Source organism: Prinia subflava, chromosome Z (genome assembly GCF_021018805.1).
Source record: "Prinia subflava isolate CZ2003 ecotype Zambia chromosome Z, Cam_Psub_1.2, whole genome shotgun sequence".
NCBI classification, from domain to species: domain Eukaryota; kingdom Metazoa; phylum Chordata; class Aves; order Passeriformes; family Cisticolidae; genus Prinia; species Prinia subflava.
In genome coordinates this window covers 50383802-50403965 of record NC_086283.1, presented here as the reverse complement: position 1 = coordinate 50403965, position 20164 = coordinate 50383802, and positions in this window count along the sequence as shown.

Here is a 20164-nt window from a genome sequence, read left to right as displayed (position 1 = left end):
GGACATCAGGTGATGAAACAAAATGAATAGGAGCTACAAAATAAAAAAGATTCAGAGACTGACTTTTTCATGCAAAAGTAACTTACTTTTTTTTTTTAAACTTAATTCCTTTATGCTGTATTTTTCTTCCATTGGTTTTGTTGAGGTGGTTTTTTGTTTTGGCTTGGTTTTTGGTTTGTTGTGGGGTTTTTTTGTGGGATTTGTTTGTTTTTGTGGGGTTTTTGTTTTGGTTTTGTTTTGAGGTTTTTTTTGGGGGGGTGGGGGGGTTGTAATTGTAATTATTATTACCTCTGTTTCTTTAAATAAGCACCTTCACCAGTGGAAAAAATTTCCACCTATACCACTGTTGTGCTTAACACTGACTGCCTGGCTGTTCATGACACAAATTTTTTATGGTGCTAAAATGTTGCAGCTTCTTCTTACTGAAGAATTCCATAGTTGTCTGATGTGGTAGAATGAGCACCTCTGTCTTCATCCCAAAATATACATCAAAAGAGTACTTATATTTTAAAATAAAAGAATACTTTGAAATTACTTTTTCTCATGACCAATTCAGCTTTTGGTCTGTGACCTGCCAGACAGTGAGCAGCTTAGGCCGTTGTGCACATTACTGCCATGTTTCACACCTAAGAGATGTCCTGCTTCATGGTGAGGAAAATGTACATACTTAGTGCAATTCTTATGCATTTGGTCTTGAACAGCATTTGAACAGAAAAGTTTGTATGCAGTGTCTGGCATTTTTCTTAAAGAGAGGAACAGCAAGGGAAGATTAACCACCCATTTTTAGGAGGGTCTTCACCCTCAGCTTTTATGCTCCCTTTCAGTGGGCTGTGCCTTGGCTGGCTGCTGTGCACTCCAAGCTCCTCACATGAGAACCCGGGGGTCCCAGACCCTCTCTGTCTAGGGACAGGGTGGCAGGCCCACACAGGCTGAGTTCCAAGGCCTAGGAACAGATGGGAACAGATACTGACACTGGGTGGCAGCAAGTTTCCAGTCTACATGTTTCAAAAGGCAAATCGCCTCTTTCCTCATGTTCGTGTTCCAAGTTTCCTACTGGATTTCCCAAATACCAGAGTACTTTTGCCTAGATAGGTGAAAAGCATTGCTCAGCTCTGCTGTTTGTCTTTCTTGCTTTCTGTTCTGTGCTTTGTATCTGTTCCTGACACCTGGCAAATGATCACAGGTGCCAAATTGCCAAACCTTTTCCAAGATGGAAAGAAAGCAGAGGAGTTTTCTGACCAGCTTTAGCTTTTGAAAAATTGGGGGTTTTCACCATTCCTCCTCATTTTCACAACTTGCTACTAAGAGGTAGGCTGGCATTTGGCTGACATTGGGTTCTGGACATAAACTCAACAAGATACACACACTGTTACAGCTTCCTTAAGTTCACTTTCTTCTCTTTAGTGATCTGTTTTATACATGTACCACAACACAGTGCTCCAGACAAGCTACATTTTTAAACTACCTTTGGACAATTCTGTTAATCAAGGCATAATGATAAAATTAGAGATTTTTTTTCACAGAGCAGTTGACATCTGCAGTCTATTACAAACATTTTAAGATATGCATATTACGTATTACTTCAAAGGAAATGTGCTCATCATTATTGTGGACTGATTTGGAACATAGTTCTTTGTCTCTTCTTTGTGGTCATGCTTTTATTTTCATACTCAGTCTGTGATTTTCTTTTATGCTCTGTTTAGATTTTAAGGTTTTTTTTCCCCAAGATGATTTGTTTGCATTGTATAATGATCAGTTACTACCGAACTGCAACTTTCATCAGAACTTCTAGTCTTCAAAAAATTTAAGCAACAGAAAAATTCAGTGTCACCCAAGTAATATATTTTTACAGTCCTGCACCATCAATGTGAAGATTTTCCATTATGCTTTTCAAGAATTGTTGTCATCCCTCACAAATACTAAAAATCAGGAGCAAGGTACCCATGCTTTCTGGATCAAGCGCAAATCTCTCTTCCATACTATGCAGTTAGCAGTCAGATGTAACAATTGGAATGCTACAGCAAGTAACAAAAACAGCTTGCTTTCTAATGAGCCTATTATTAGCAATTGTTCACAATAATAGCAATCATTAGCAATTGTTTGCTGAAAAGCAAAATGCTGTGTCAATAAGAACAGGAATCAGAATCTCACACAGTTCCATACCTGAAGATGTCAAACAGCTCTCTAAATCAAAGGGAAAAGTACCTGTTGCTGGAGGACACAAAGAAGTTGGTCTGCAAGCCATTGCAAAAATTTATACTTCCTCATGTGTTATGGCCAGTTTCTTTGGTCCAAGACAAGTATTTCAGGGGGAGAGAGGGGAAAGAATTGTTGTGCAAAATAAAACACTTTAGGAAAGAGAAAAGACTCCAGTCAACATTAAAGACTTCATCTCTCTCTACATGACACAATTCTGAATGTGAGCAATCTGTAATAATAATTACTTATGGATCTTTCAGAGTACTACAAATGGAATTATTCAGGAACTACAGAATAAAAATTAAAAGAAGGAAAGGCTGAATTCCAGAGCCAGCTTGTGGATATAGGAATTCAGACATTAGTTTCTGAAACACTTTTTAAGTAATAAAAGCATGAATATCCAGGACATGAAAAAAGATATTTGTCAAAGCAGAAGTAGGCAAACAATCTGCTACATTTATTTACAAAAAACAAGATTCTTTCCACAAAATCATGACAAATATTAAAAACATATACAAGTCCTACAGGCATTTGGGAGCTCTTTCAGATCCATGTGCATAGAGATGGTTGATTCCTACAAGCTTGTTAGTTGCTCCTGATGTTGAATTCAGTGGGAAACCTGTCTTGGATTTTGGTGGGATCTGGATTAACATATGCAATTTTCTCCTTTTGAAATCATGACACAGTTCACCTCCTCCGAAATGTATAAACAGGCTGTTTTTATGTATCTGCTATAGCTAATGGCTTGCATGTACTGTGACCATTTTGTTCAGACAGGTTACCATACCAGTGCATCTTTAGTTCAACTTGAATGACAAAGGGAGAACCTGTGCCAAAGCAATACTTTCCATATTTCCTCCCTCCTCCCCTCCTTTATTACTACAAAGTACTTCAGGGTTACACATGAATTTTTCATCTGTTACACTCTCTGTGTGTGTATGCATGTGTGCATGCACTTCTAAGCAAAACACTATGGCTCTGAGTGGCCTTCCTGCAAAGCTTGGGAAAAACTAAACCAATTGTTTTAGCTCTTGGCTTCTCAGATCATCAAGTCTTCAAGGATAGATTTGGTGGAGGCTGTATATTTTCCACTGTTGCAATACGTTTGGGTAGGTGAGTCATCACCTGAAGACTGCCATAGCATGCACTTCCTTACTTCCCCCAAGGACCTGACAATTGTTCAGGCAGCTGGTTTCAGTTGGTTCTCATACTGTCTCTGCCTAGACATTCCTCAGAGGCCAACAGCAACAAAATCAATACCTAGATGCCAAGGAAGGGTTTAACATGGGGACAGACTGAAACAAGCTGAAATAGGATCTGGTTTTTGCTTCCAATAGCAGATGCAACATAGGCAGCATCAGTTCAAACCTATCTTTTCGGACTTGCCAGCAACCCACTCGTACAAGACTGTGCAGTTCTCTAGTGCTGATAGCTAGCCATTGGCTTCAAGACTGGCAAGATGAGTGCCAAACAGTGATTATGAATGAATTATACCTCAGTTACACCTCATGACTTTATAATCAGCGAAAATCACTCTATTCACCCTGTGAAAGCAGAAGTAGGACTACTTATTCTTTTTTTCTGCTTTGTTTTTTTTTTCCTTTGTTTTCTTCCTTCTGAGAAATCATAACAACAAACAATGTAGCCATTTATCAAGTGTTTTATCTCATTTATCTTACTGAAAGTGTTGGGTCCTGAGCACCAGTTTAAATTACAACATACAGAGGTTAGTGTTCTGCCTTGTTACAATGTACTCCTACTTATTCTAGGGAAAATGTTGTATTATATGTATGTGTAAAAATACTCCTTTTTTTTTCTTTTTTCCCAGTATCAGAAATACCTTCTGATAATCTTCCACAGTCTAAGATAATTGCAATGGAAAATTTGACAGCAGGGTAAAGATAAAAGAGACCTTCAGAAAAAAAATTTGAGAGAAGCAATTTACAGACTTATCAAGATACTAGAGGGAACAACTCAGAAGGCATGCTATGTTGTCCCTTTGATTTTGAGTATTCAACATTTTTTTATGTTTATCCTTCATATCCTGTTCTGCATCACAAATTTAAATGAAAAATACTGCAGTTCAGCAGAGAAAGCAAATAAAGTTGAAGTGCTGAAGGCAATTTAAAAAGTTACCATTATTTTTAACTATTCTTTAGGCTGTAGTAGTAGCTGGAAATTGAGTGGGAAGCATGACCTTATGGTGTAGGAACACAGCAGAACAATAGGTCTCTCCCAAGTGTTTTAGTGTTCCTCTGATGTAGAGCAGCTGGAGGGAAACATAAGCCTTCAGAAAACCAACATGCTTATATTTCTTTGTCTCTGCTGGAATATAGTATAAATAAAACATAGTGTGTATTTTTCTGTTCAATGTAATTCCTAGTCAAGAGAGACTAGCTCAGTTAACTGCTCTCTGGGATATCCCTGGGTCAGCTCTGGTCCTAAGAGTAGGCATGTTCCACAATAATCATCCCATTTAACTAACCAGGTTATGCCCTGCCCAGATTAAGGAACTCAAGTCTGCCCTTCCTCTTCTCTCATCCTTTCATTTCTCTGTCTTCTTGTTTTTGTATATTCAGCTCTGTCCATGTATTTATCCATTCTCTTCTACCCTCTTAACAGACAATGTCTTAGTCTTTCTTTGATCACTTTTCCTCTCAGTCTACTCTTACTGGTCATGAAAAAGTCCTTGCATTCAATGCCCAGGGAAGAGTCCTTTTCTTTTTTTCAGGAATACATATCTCACTTGTATTCCTCCTTTCTCTTCAATTCTCCATTAACTCATTAGGCTCTCCTGTTTTATGACAGAATTCAGTCCTGATTAAAAAGGAGATCTCTCTGCCTGATCCACAAAATGTCTCCAAGTGTTAGGAACACCTTTGGTTTTCCTGGCAAACCAATTTGTACAGTTGGTGTTGCCTCAGCAGAGACTTTCTTCTTGCTAAGTACCCAGAAACAACTTCAGGCTACTGGGAGGTTGATCCATTGCTGGGAGCTTCCTGGCAACTGTGCTCTTTATATCTCTACCTCTCATTAAAAAAAAAAAAAAAAAAAAAAAAAGAAAAGAAAAAAACCCAAAAACATTCCTTAGAGACATATATGACTGTCCAGCAAGTTATTTCAGCAGTCATGGCCCTGCTGTACAGGATGGTGTTTATGGAGATACCTGAGAAAAGAATGATGAGCTGCCTTAGCTGCTGTCACTAGCTGTTCTTCAGAAATCCCACTGGGTGAGAGCTGTGTAGGAATTTCTTCAGAAAATTACTCTAAAGCTATAAAGCATTCTTCTCAGATGCATAAGTGGATAAGTGGTGTGGTATAAAGCAAAGTGAAAACCCCAGCTGGTTTCTACGTTGCTCAGCGTTAATTGTATCCCCATACAGAGGCTGGCAGCTAGGTGGTGAACTGTTGCTTAGTGATTCTTTTGGTTTGGGATTTTTTTCCTTTTTAATGATCAGATCCAAAACCCCTCAAAGTTAATGAAAGCCCCCAGGCTTCAGTGAACTTTTCTGTTAGGATCATGAAGTGTGAAGTGGATTCCTCCTGACCTAGGAAAGATGACTATTCAGTGAGTATTCTGGCCATTTTCTGGTAATAGCTGTTCCTGCTTTAGAATTACAGTTTGAAAGGACACATATCTTGATTTCCCAGACAAGTGTGCTCCCCAGACATAAGAAGAAGCTTCCTGAAAAAAAAAAAAAAGAAAAAAAAGAAAAAAAGGAAAAAAAAGTACAAAATAGTTCTAGCTGCAAGACAATTATATACATTTGCTGTAGAAATTACTTATTTTAAAGAAGGAAGTGTTTTAAGGCAAGGCTGTGACTTATCTCCTGCATTCATGTCTCTCCTTGATATTGCTGCAACACTGTAAAGTCCTTCCCTTGCAAAGTGATCTAGTGAATCTTAAAGCAGAACACCTCATATTCCTTCTGTACATAAAGCCACACTCAAAACATGAGTCTTACATCTCTTTAGATGGGTTCATACTGCTGAAGTGAAATATGTAACACAAATCTTCTGTAGATCTTAGAGCAAGTGCTTATAAAACAAAAGAAAAACTGTGCTTGTGTTTCAGTGGTAGCGCTCTCATACTTGACCACAGTCTGTAATTTGTAGGAAGGACTTCCTAGTATAAAACACAGATTGTGTAAGTTCCAGGAGATCAGATTAAGCTGTCTTTATTAATTATGTTTAAAATGCACAGACAAGCTCAACCAAATAAAGTTGTTCAAGAGCCTTTGGAGAAGTTCCTGGAGGGAAAACAGATGAGAATTAGGAATGCACTCTAACCTGTGTTTCGTATAAATGTCTTCATTCATGTACTACTTCTTACAGTAAAGAATTTAATATAAATTATTCTTACATCTTTGCTGAAACTGAGTAACTAAAAGCTTTGTGAGACAAATATAGTCTACTTTCTCAAATTTTCAGTATCTACTACACTTACTGAGGAACAATTGGAACTATTACTCCTTACCTGTAGCTACCTTTGTTAACATATGTGAGACTTTTAACTTTCAGTGATGGTTGTGAATGTTCAACGTTTAATTCTGAAGTGCTTTATTCTGCACAGTGTGCTGGAGCTGACTGTGCACTCTGCCTGTTCACTGCAGGGGAAACCTTGCTGTCTAACGTAAGTCTGAATTCTGCTTCACCGCAAGATGGTTAAAAGTTATATCTTAAAGCTCTCCCCTCTCTCCTCTCTCCTCCCCTAAATAGCTCTGTTCAGGTTTTCTTTAGCTCTCTGACATTTCAGACTTACAAGTGGGGATCCTCGTGAAACAAATAAAATCCATAAAAAAGTGTGTAGGGGGGTGTTCTGTCCTTTTATGGCTGCCACTGTCTTTGACCCAACAATACAAACGCACCAGTTTTATTTGCTCTGTGATCAGTACTGTAACAGCTTGACTTACTAGAAATTGCTGGGTTTCAGTAGGTTGTTTTTTCTCTCATCTGAAGCACAGCTTCACTGTGCAAAAATTACCATGGAATGAACAGAAGACCACGCTCTTCTGTGAATTATTTATAAAACACACAGAACCAGGGGCATTTCTTACATTGGAAAGAAGTGGTTCACCCCCACCAGGGCTTTATAATCCTCACTGATGTCTTTCTTTATAATTATAATTTATATATAATTTATTATAATTTAAGAGTAAGGTGCAGCAGTGGTGTGATGTATCTGGAGTTTCACCCTGCACAGAGCAGCACAATGAAGCTGGTGAAGGGAGCACTAGTCTGATGAGGAGCAGGTGAGTGAGCTGTGGTTGTTTAGCTTGGAAAAAAGAAGTCTCAGGGGTGACTTTGTGACTTTTTATAACCACCTGTAAGGAGGGTGTAGCCAAGTGGGGATTGGCCTCTTCTCCCAAGCAGCAAGTGACAGGACTTAAGGAAATAGCCTCAAGCTGCACCAGGAGAGGTTCAGACTGGACATCAGGAGGAATTTCTTCATAAATGGGATTGTTAAACATTGGAATGGACTGCTCAGGGAGGTGGTGGAGTCACCATCCCTGGAGATGCACAAGAAATTACAGGACATGGCACTTAGTGTGCATGGCCCATGGTCTAGTTGACAAGGTGCTGATCAGTCAAAGGTTGGGTGTGATGATCTCAGATATCTTTTCCAACTTACAAGATTCTGTGATTTTTATGCGGTAATTATTTGCCTAGTATAGATTTGCTACTATGTCTATCAAGTTACAGTATCCCACAATTTATCCTAACAAATAACTAATTTCCACTCTTTGTTAGTTTGTGTGTCTGGTTCTAAGGTAAGGCTTGGCTTTGGCAGTGCCTGACAGTGTTCCCATACATTCATGCATGGATTTGGAAATCTGAAGGGGGGGTTCACTGGCTGTCCCCAAGCTCTTGAAAACAGACACTTAATGACTCAAGCTGTGATCATGAAAAGGGTAGACTAAGAGAAAGTTTCAAAAGCTTTTATAAGGTAACATTGTTTTGTTGTTGGGTTTTTTGTTATTTTCCCACTGTGCAAGCCAATATTCCTGTCCTGTTAGTTTAAACTTGTAAATTTGGGGGTTCTTCTGTGATGTAGCTTGATGTTTCTGCTGTGTTATATGTTTGGTGCACATACACACACTGGACATTTACCAGCTTATAAGCATTACAGCCATTGTAAGGAACAAATAAATGCATGGAAGCTCAAATATAGATACTGCTCTCCTGAGGTCACACAGATGAAGTAACTCAGCTGGAAATATCATTCAAGAGCTATTGGCTTTAGTCTCTTTATTTGTGCCTTGTAAATCATACATAGTTCGAGAGCAAATACGAATTTTCCATCTCTTTCATTCTTGATTGTGAAGTCCCTGTGCACTGCCAAAGTAGCATGAGCAGAACTACAGCTAAATGACTGTCAGAATTCACAGTTGTAAATCCTATGTAATGCAGGTGCAAGACCTTGACTGTAGTTTCCCAAGGCACTGCAGAGAATAGACTCAGAGGGTGCAGCTAGCTGAAAAATGCATGAAGCAAAAGTCAAGAGTTGGAGATGTGGCATAAACCACAGCAGATACACTGAGATGTGAGAAAGTACAATTGCTAGGCCATGCTTCAAATTGCTTCATGGGGTTTATCTACAGGGGAAATGACTAAATTTGAATCAAGACACCTCAAGACATTCCAGATTTTCCTTCCCACATCAAATGGCAATCTCTCAGAAAGCAGACATAGAACATAGTGTTACACGTCTGCCTAGGAAATCCCTATTTTCTTTAAAGTTTGGGAGATTTTTTTTTCCTGACAAGGTTTTGTTATAAGGGGAGATTGTGAAAATTTCCTTCTTTCTGTGATGGCAGTGTAATATTAGCAGCATGACTAGCACACAGATCATGCTCAGCAGTAAGACTGCAGGCTTGAAGTACTGCTGAGCAGCCCTTGTGGGGGAAAAGAAATGAGACCCTGTTTGTGCTCTCCCTTTGTCTCGGAGTATACTGGAACAGGCAAAATTCAGTTGGTAACAACAGCTTAGGAAATGTTTCTCAAGTCTGTAATTGCTTGTACATGCAGCTGATACCAGGGTCTTAAAAATCAAATTCACACAATTAAGGAATAGAAACAATAAAGTCAATTAGTTCCTGCTTACTGCTCCTCAAGCAGCAAAAGAAACAGTCTGTACTGGGCTATGCTCCAGTGGGTTATCACAGTCTTAGTTGAAGTATATTATTTCAAACACATTATTTTTAGACCCTTCAAGTCTATAAAGGCCTACAGATGTTGTCTCAGAGCCAAGTCTGACTGCATTTCTAAAAGTGGTATCCACAAAGAGCTATTCAGGCACAGTGGGTGACATTCAGATCTGATGCAGCTCTAGTCTATTTTGGGCCAGCTGTGCGTTTCTGTGCTGCAGAGCTGCTAGATTGTGAAAGGTGCTTGTTTATTGCTGGACCTAAGGCAGTCCATGGCTGTGCAGAGGACCGTGAATTTACTTCAAGAAATAGCCTTGGCATGCCATAAATAGGCAAAAGGTAACAGATCCTATAGGCATAGTCATGTTTCAAAGGTTGCACAGATTCCTCTTCCAAGATACATCAGCAGGATTACATCACTGTGCCATGGGTGATGAATTTATCACTGCTTCTCCAAATAGTCTTTTGCTGTCTGGTTCCTATACAAATTCAATAACGGGATTAGTACTGCTAGCATTCCACTTTGCACTACTGATACTGTCTGTGTCATTAGTCCCCATGAAATAATTTAATCTTCTAAAGACACGATGTTACGTAATACTAAACAGTACCTCTTCTCAAGGAAAACTGCAGCCACTGGTGAAGAGGACAGGTGCAGATATGTGTTAATTTCTGTCATCACAAGGAAGGTGGCAGAAGCAGGAGCAAGGGATTATCTATAATGAAGTCTACATCTTTCCAGCTGTTAGAAAACAACAAAACCAGACAGAGCATTATTTAATGTAGAGGCTTTGATGGGATCTTGTCATGGTGGATGCATACTTGCCCAGCACCTCTGCTGGCTGCCTCTAGAGTATCAAGGGAGGAGGTATAAAAAAGAGGTCCAAAAAATCATGAAGACTGAAAAGAAATTTGCAGTAATTTATCCATATACATATAAGCTCAAACTATTGTTTTCACAAGTTTTAAAAGCAAAAGATCCCAAATTATATCTCATGGTTCTGATACAAAGTCTTTTAGACGCCTGAGACACCTGGAAAACAAAATAGCATTAACATCCTTTGTGCAGAGATGGGAATGACATCGTGATGTCTCCAAAAGCTATCATCCTCTTTCTTGTCAATATCTTAATTGTTGAATCAGAGTTTTACAAACAAAATAGCAGTATTTTTGTGGTGGTGCTGGCATAGATTGGAGTGCTGGCTTTTGGGTTGAGTTGGGGTTTTCTTGTTTGTTTGGGTTTTGTTTGTTGGTTTGGTTTTTTCGCTTTGGTTTGCTTGTGTGTTTGTTTGTTCCCAGCTGGTGATGATAACCCTTGCAGATGTAAGCTCCGGCATTTCACCCAGAAACAAAGGGCAAAGGAAGCTCCCAAAAGGCTTGATGCACTCTCCCTTATATATACACTCAGCTTTGGAAAGCCTTGTTTCCAAAATGTTATGTTGTTTTAATGTCTAGGGAGATTGTGATCACAGATATATCATGCAGTCCCTGTAGCTGTGTGAATCAGAGTCAGCAGAAATGTAATGAACTACTGTTTTTAATAAGGAGGCCAGTATTTATTTTCCTATGAGAAAGGGTAAATTTTTATATTTGTCCAGAACAGTCCAGAGCCCAGGGTGTCACTGCTGCTTTGGTGAACAGATGGTACTAGCATGGAGTCATATTTGGAGATCCTGAAAAGGTTTTTTTCACTGCAAATTATTCACTTCTACAATCTTTATGCGGAAGCTGTCAGGCAGTTTAGTAGGCATGGGAGTCTTCTTGACTTTACACTGAGGATAAAATTTGACAATTCAACAACCAGTTATCTGAAAACTACTGTCAATAATACTGTCAAGAATTTTGCAATCATCTAAATTTTGTCCCACTTGTTTGTCAGAAGGAACATGCACGATGTGTTTTGCTAACAGTAGCAAAGTAATCACGAAGGATATGACTCAATGGTGGGTTTTGATGTAGAAAATTTTGAGTGGCTGCTCAAAATTTTGTTAGTATTTTTATAGATCAGCTTCTTGAGCTCACACATTTAAGCATGTGCATGAGTGTTCTCTCAAGAAATCCAGTATAACTGAAAAGAATCTGACAGACATCTATATACTACGTATTTGCTACCATCTGCTGGCTATCTTCACACACTGTATTTTATTTGCTAATTATTTCTGTCTCTCCAGGTAACAGTGGTGCAAAATTTATTTTTAATGTGTCTTTTGTACAGTAATACTTGCAGGTTTGCAGAAGCAAAAGGCCGTTACAGAGGCTGTGTCTAATCGGAAACTTCAGGATTTGCCGTGGTACCCATATTTTTGGGGTGCAAAGGGTGCAAATGCTGTTGATGTGGTGTATTTCAAAGGTGATGTGTAGCAGTGTGTTTTGATGTTAATGGGTTTGTTTTATGGTTATCAATCAGAGCTTCAGTAACCCCCCCTCCCCCATTCTAGTTATATAAATGGCATATTCCTCAGTTAGTGCCCTCCCTCAAGTTGTCTTTCAAGTCCTATCCTGCCCCTTTTTTCAGATTGTTCTCTGTCAATCCTCCTCAGGAGCCAGCCCTTGCCTAAACCCACCTGGGAATTCCCCTAAATCTCATTGTGCCATTAGTCCACCTGACCTACCCTCCTCCCCTCATCCTCCCCAGTGGTCCCTGAAACCCATCAGTTCATGTTGATCTCCTCCCAACCCTCGTCCTGATTGGTTGTATCCAAGTTTCCATCCCCTGATCATCCCCTGTATATAAACTGGTGTAATGGGTTCTGTTGGTCTCTTCTGTCTTGTCCCTTTGAGAGAATAAATCTTGGGTTATAGAAGACAGAGAGCCTACTCCTCATTCTTGCCCTCGACCTGCACCCTTGTGCCACAGCTCATCCACAAGCCGCTGCTTCCATCATCCACTTGGAAGTAGTGTTCCACCCTGACACTGGTGTTAGGGAGGCAGAGCTAGCCCATGGACTCTGGCATGGTGTCAGTGATGCATTCTTATTCCTGCTGCTATGTTGGAAGTGTAGAAACACCATTTTTTCCATTTCAGTGGCATCCTGTACGTACCATCTTTGAACTGCTGACAAAAGGCGATTTGACACAGGCAGCCAGGGAGTTAATGCTGGCAGCATTCTCAGCCCAAGAGTGGACAATTACCTAGCAGCCCTAGATGCTAGGTGCTAAATCACTGGTAAGTCTGTCACTCTGCACTAGCTCCCTGTTGTGACCCATAAGGTGACAAATCTGTTTCACACACAGATACTTGTGCCTCTGGGGCACCAGTCACAGAAAACACAGCATTACCTTCTCATAAACAAATACCACTGTATGATACTTATGCTTTGAGCCTCTGTAAATTCAACAGAATATACTTTTTGCTTTGTCTTACTACTGAATTTATAGGTAGACTGCCTTGCTGGATACTTCTAGTTTCCCACCTGCATTTCCAAAGTACTTCTGGCAATTCCCAAATAATCTTTATAATTGTATTACTTTTGGCCCTCTACCTGCACATGTAGCAAATGTATTGTGTCCAAGATAGTTCAGAATTCATGTAAAGAGGTGTAAATCAGCCTGTGCTTTATAAACACCTGTGGTGGTGCATTCCCCCTCTCCCCTCTTCCAGGCTGCACTGTGAGCTAAGAAATGTTTGCTAGGCCTCAGTCTTGGAAGTAGCACTTGGGCCCAGCTCTTCCTAAACTTACCAGAAACATGGTCTGCTCCCAGGAAGAGTTGTCTAAGGAATTCCCGTTTTCCTTATGAACAACCTTGGAAAACATTTTTCTTGCCTCAATGGCACAACATTCCTGTTCTCACACATTCAAAGAAAGAGCCAATCCAAACGGTGTCCAGGATGAAACATTATGGCTAAAGCCCACTGTCTTGAGACCCTGCAAACAGCGGTCCAAATGAGACCCTTTGAGCTCTCCTGGACCTCAGTGGGCGGTGACCAGCAGTCTCCCTCTGAGAGGGACGCCTCTCTGCGCCAGTGAACTCTCAAGTTTGCTATACTTGGAGGATCACCAAGCGTCAAGTCTTGGGCTGATACCCCCACTCCTCGAGGCCTGACCCTTCACCTGTCAGGAAATGCAAAAGCAGCCGAAGTGAGTTTTTCACTGGCTTCCAAAGGGGAATTTTTCATGGTGCCTTGCTTGCACTGACTCTTTGTGTCTGTGTTGCACGCATGTGTGCATATGCTATAGCAAATCTGAGAGAAATTTGCTTTCTTAGATATTTAAGTACCTTGGAAGTTAGGCCTGTAGGTAAGCTTGTGACTTGTGACATAACCGTACATATATGCTGCTAAGTGTTGTTCTTTTGGTAAGTCACTAAGTGTAACTTCAAAGTTATAAATTAGTTTAAATGCTGCGAAGAGCTATTCCTCTGTTAAATTGTTAAGGCTACGTTATAAATTAAGTTTAAGGTATCATTTAATTTTGGTATAAGCTAAGTGTTGTTTCTTTGTTAATTATTAGGTTTAAGGTATAAGTTAAGTTAAAGTACTGTTAAGTTTGAGTGCTGTTAAGGTTTTAGGCTGTGTTCCTTTCTATCCTTGTTCTCACTGTCCTTTGTCACGTAGACTTAAACACACACACACACCCACCCCCACACACACACGCCCGCCCACATACACACCCTTAGATAGTTCTCCATTAATTTCTCTGTTGATTTGGGATTTTGTAGAGTTTTGTTGTTGTTTGTTTTTCCTCGCTGTGCCTTAACTGTTGTATAAGTAGTAGAGTGAATCTTGCCAATGAACTTTGTTGTGATGCAATTTAATATTAAATCTGGCTTTTGCTGAAACCCTCACCAATAATTTTTCAAGTGATCTCAGACAATCATTTGTAACAACACTGGAGCCCTGTACCAAGGTGCACCACTGGATCATTACATTACCATATCCTCTTAGGTAATGTGAACTCTGGCACTAAGAAGTGAAAAATGATCCTTATTTGTTTTATCTTCCTATGAGCTAAGTGAGGCAAGTCAGCCAAAACTGCATTCGGTTACAATGTCAGTTAACACTGCCCTTTGCTGCAGAATTGCAGTTTTGTATCACTGACAGTTTTTCTAGAAAATACCACTGTTTCCTGGATAGACATTCAAGACCCAGAGGGAATTTTTCCAACGTTTTAAACCCTGTTTTATGTATTGGACTAGCCATGTGCTATCCCTAATAAGTTATGCCTCTCAGTGCCCTCATTAACTGAAAACAGCATTATTATTCTGACTCACTGAGGAACAGAAAAGATTGATTTGCTCTGTAATTGCACAGCAGAGGTCAGGCTATATCCTTCACCTTATGAATTCCAGTCAAATAGTCCTAAGTTTTACAAATATCAGTCCATGTTCTAGGAAAACCAGGTTTAGCCTGTAACTTGTGCATGGGACTGTACAAACATGCACAAGTACATGTGCATGGGACTGTACAACTGATGCTTGCAAATCTGGCATCCTTCATTGCATACACAATTTATATCACAGAAAGCTGTCCATCAATATGGAGAAAATAACGTTTTCCATTCCTCTTACTGGCTTACACATATGGAAGCCAAAAGAGGTTGAAGATAAGAGTCTTAGTCTTTATTTATAATTTTGGAGAGAAAATAATGATTTAATTCTGACTCCATAGGCATCCAAGGTGAACCATCAAGAGTCAATACAGCCATTGCCTGCAGGTAATACTTTTCCTAAGAAAATGGCATCAACCAATATGGAAGATAAACATCAATCGATAAACTTTCTAAAGCAACATTTAGAGGAATGTCATGAATGAAAAACACTAGCTGCCAAAATACCTATGACACAGAGGTAACATGAAGAAAAAGAAGTAAATCAGTGAAGCTGACAGTTCATCTGGTAAAGATCCAGCTCTCCAAGTCAAAACCTTCTTTTCTGAGGTGGCGTTTTACTGCCCTTACAGTAGATGTTGATTTTGTCTTAGCAAGACCAGCCTGCCTAACTGAAATTCCTACAGCTGGTCTGGATTTGCTGTGAAGCTCTTTGTTCGCATATCAGAGCACATTGGGCATTTTCTCTGAATGCTGCAGTGTAATTGAACAAGAGGACTGATACTTTGAGGCAACTTCTGCAGACCTGAAAATGCCAGAAAAATGTTGCCATTTGCAGAAGTTAAGCCCAGGGGCAACCTTCAGAATTGCTCAGAGAGAGCACACAGAATCTGTGAAAAGAAAAGGAAACCCCTTATCATTGTCTGTGCCTCAGTAACACAAGACTGCAGTAAGATTCCATTTGACAGTTCTTCTGAGTATCTTTGTAGATGCAAACAAATTGTTCTTTGTTTCCAACTTTTTGTTTGTTTGTTTGTTTTTGTTTTTAAAATGGCTTATTTTGATGTAACATGACGAAGTGATTACCTAAGTAACAACTTTCTATGTCTGCAAATGCACAGATCAGTTGGAATCCAGATAAAACTCTCAGGTCTTCTTTTAAAATGGAAGTAGAAAATACCACCTAATATTGTTTCATATATAAGCAAATACTTACTCCAGTTTCCAATTAGCAATGAAATTGCATCTCAAGACAAAGCACAGTACATAAACCAAGTTCTAAAGAGTAAGAACATTAAAACTGGTACAATACTAGGCATGCTGCTTGATCTAGTGAGTAGTGATGTCAATTTTTGCAATACATTTACTTGAATTTTCTTACTTCATAAGTGCATTTCAAAGTTTTTGTAGTGTGGTGGTGTGTTTAAGTTGTTATGATAATTAATGATCAAAAGTTCTGTATTCCCCTGTTCCTTTTAAGTTAATGGTTTGTCCCTAAGGTTGTACCTTTTCCTGAGTTGTCCATCTACCCTAATCCTGCCCCATTTTCCAGACTGTTCCTTGTCAGTCTTCCCTATGGGCCAACCCCTACCTAATTCCTCCTTGGAATTCCCCTAAAACATGAGGCCCCCTTGGGCCATGTAACCCCCTCTCCTCCCCCTGTCTTCCCTTGGCTCCTGGACTGTGTCACCCACATTGAGATCCTCCTACTCTCTTCCCTGGTTGGCTGAAATCAAGTTCCCACTCCTTGGACCTCCACAGTCTATAAGTCGTGCTACTCTGGGTTCTGTCTGTCTTGTCCATTCAAGGGTTGGTTCCTCCAATAAACCTCTTGGATTAAACAAGCAGAAGGACCTCCTCCTCATTCTTGTCTCCGGCCTGTGCTTGCTAACAGCCTTGTGCCGTAGAGTGACGGCTTGAAGCCGCTGTTCCCATCACCTTGCTTGGGAGTAGTGTCCCCCCTGATGCCAGTGCTGGGGTGGTGGAGCTAGCCTTTTAACTCCAGCACAGCATCAGTGTAGATTCATTAGTTTGTGAAAGAGTCTGTTTTTAGTCAGTGTTTCAGCCTGCACTCATTTTACTTCAAGATTTTTGGATATATATTTTCAAGGCAAATGACATTACTAAGGTGTACATCCTGAAACATGTTTGACATCCAGTAGGTGTGCGGGCTGTAAAGGTTTTTTTGATGATAGGTCAGACCCTGAAGGTGCAGCCAAGTCACCACACTCTTACTAAAAAGATGTACGCACACATGTTGTGCAGAAGAAGAAAAACCACACGTTACTTTTTGACTGTTATTGAGAAAGTTGCTGCAAATGTGATCTTTCAGATCCTGTTATAGGCTCAGTACCTCTGAAGCATGTAACATGGATTTAAGATGTCCACCCTTGAAAGCAGAAGACAGGAGGCAGAGGACATCATCCATCTTTCGACTGTTGTCTTCAGCATCTCAGCCCTCTTTGGTTTTGGCGTTTAGCTCTGACTTACTGAAATTTGAAAACAACAACAACAACAACATCTCCACTGTTATTCTTTCACGATAATTCAAAGGTAGGATCCTGAAACTTCACAATGCATGACATTGCACGGATAAAGCACATCAACACTAGACACAGATGTCTGTAAATTTAAGTTAATGGTATGTAGAAAAAGAGAATGTATTAAACATTGAGCTTCATTTTGTACTGTGGGAAGTTAGACTCCTGTTTCATGGGATCTTTAGAAGTAATAGTATAGTAAAGCAGTTGACCTTACTCTCACCAACCCACGACTAATGCTTTTCTTGAATAATTTGATTTTTTTCCTCTGCTATCTGAAAATGATTTTCTGAAATTAATTTTTACGTGGGTGTCCAGAGGGTAATCTCGCAAATGAAGAAGGCAGAAGCAGAGGCATAGTGCAGATCAATGTCTGGCTTCATGGCTGGTGCCATCAAGAAGGCTTTGGCTTTTTTATCAGTGGATTGCACTGTGGAATTGCATTTTATTGAAATAGTATACTCTGGCTCACCCCTGGAAAATGTATGGTTTATCCCAAGTCTGTAACCTCCCCTGCAGTATGGTGTCTCTAACCCCATTGGCCGGAGAATCTATCTGTGCCCACTTTGAATTTCCCTGTTAAGAGTGCAGGGAGAAGCGAGCTCTTCCTCTTTTTGCCCTGGAGGCCTCCGGAGTCTCTGCTATTCTCCCCTTCCCTCTCCCCTTCCCTCTCTCCCCCTCCTTCCCCCCTCTCTCTCAGTGACCATGCTGCCTTCCTGGGGTCAAACTCCAAATAAATCCTCATCCCATCAGCACCTCACCAGCGGTCTAGAGTCTCCTTGCCTGCCTGCATGCAAATACCAACAAACTAGAGCCCAGGGGGCTCCCGGGGAACCCTCTCCAGGGACCCCCCTAAATCCAAACTACAACATTGCATTTCAATGACTGTAGCCTGTTAGGGAGAGATGGGATCCATTTGTCTAAAAAGGGAGAGAAAATCTTCAGCAGCAGACTGGCCAATTTGGTGCAATGAGCTTTCCGCTGAAGTGCTTGTGGGGTCCGAAGTGGCAATGCTCATGATTTTGTTTCTTCCTGAAGAGTGGGCCGTGCTAACCAGTGCTACCTTGGCCTTCTCTCAAGATGAGAATCATAGGGCTAACCACATCAAGGGTGTGTATTGCTGTGGGGAATCCTGTTACACCTCTTCTAGGGAACCTGGATGCTTGATTACCTCCCTGATATGCCTGTACACAAATGCAGAGAGTATGGAGTAAGAACTAGAAATCTGTGGGCATGTGCCAATATCGGGCCATTATCTCGTTGCATTTAGAGATATGGTGGGATAGCTCATGTGACTGGAATGTTGTCTTGGATGCCTGTGTACTTTTGGAAAGGAGAGGTCAATGAGATGAGGTGGTGGAGTTGTTCTTTGTGTGAGAGAGAAACTGGAATGTATTGAGCTCCACTCAGGGACAGACAAACTATTTGAGAGCTTAAGGGTAAGATTTAAGGAACAGGCTAAAATGGATGACAGTGATATGGGTGTTTATTACAGACCACCTGATCAGCAGGAGGATATTTAGGAGGCTTTCTATGGACAGCTGGAAGTATCCTCATGATCACAGACCTTGGTTCTCTGGGCACTTCAATCACCTTGCTATCTGTTGGATAGACAACACAGCCCAGCACACACAGTTCAGGAAGCTCCTGCAGATCACTGATGATAACATTTTTATGAAAGAGGTGGAGAAGCCAATGAGGAAAGTACGTTGCTGTGTCTTCTACTAACAAAGCAGGAGGAAGTGGTTGAACACAGGAAGGTTGGAGGCAGCCTTGGCTGCAGTGACCATGAGATGGAGCAATTCAGGATCCCATGTGAAGGAAGGAAAGTAACAAGCAGGACAAGAATCTGGAATTTCTTGAGAGCTAACTTTGGCCTCTTCAAAGACCTACTTATAAGAATCCCACGATAAGGCTTGAGAAGATAAGGAGCTCCAAGAGAGCTGGTCAATATTCAAACATCACTTCCTCCAAGCTCAAGACCAGTGTAGTCCTATGAGCAGGAAACCAGGCAAAGGGAACAGTGGATCTTCATGGATGAGCAGAGGGTTTCCAGAAAGACATTTCTGGGATCTGAAATCCAGGCCCTGTGGGATGACTGTAGGAACATCATCAGAGTGTGCAGGGATGAGATGAGGAAGACTAAGGCCCATTCGGCATTGAATCTGGAGAGGGCAACTGAAAGGGCTTCTACAAGTACATCAGCAGCAAAAGGAAGATTAGGGAAAATGCAGGGACACTGCTGAATCAGATGGGTGTCCTGGTGATGGAAACACAGAGAGGGCAGAATTACTGAATGCCTTCTTTGTCTCAGTCTTTACTGGTGTGGCCACCCCTCAGGAGTCCCAGACCTCAGAGGCAAGAGGTGAAGGCTGGAGAAAGGGAAAACTTCACCCTGGTCATAGATGGTTGGGTTAAAAATCAGCTAGGGAGACTTAACACCCCTAAATCTATGGGCTCTGATGGGAGGCACCCATGGGTGCCCAGCGAGCTGGCAAATGTTGCTAAGCCAACCTCCATTATCTGTGCAAAATCATGGAGAACATGGAGAGGTGCCTGATGTCTGGAGGAAAGTCAACATTACTGCCATCTCCAAAAAGGACAAGAAGGAGGACCTGGGAAGGTATGTCCTGGCAGCCTCACCCCCATACCTGAAAAGGGAATGGAACAGCTCATTCTGGAGGTCATGCCCAGGCATGCAGGGGACAACAAGGTCATTGGAAGTCACCATGGATTTACCAAGGACTCATGACCAAGTCGATAAACTTCTGTGGTGGCATGGCAGGATGGGTCAGTGAGGGGAGAGCAGTGGATGCTGTCTGCCGTGACTTCAGCAAGGCTTTTGACACTGTCTCCCATAACATCCTCTCAGGTAAGCTCAGGAAATGTGGATTAGAGGACTGGACAGTGAGGTGGATCAGGAACTGGCTGAATGGCAGAGCTCAGAGGGTCATGATCAGCAGAGCAGAATCCAGCTGGAGACCAACAGCCAGTGGCATCCTCCAGGGAT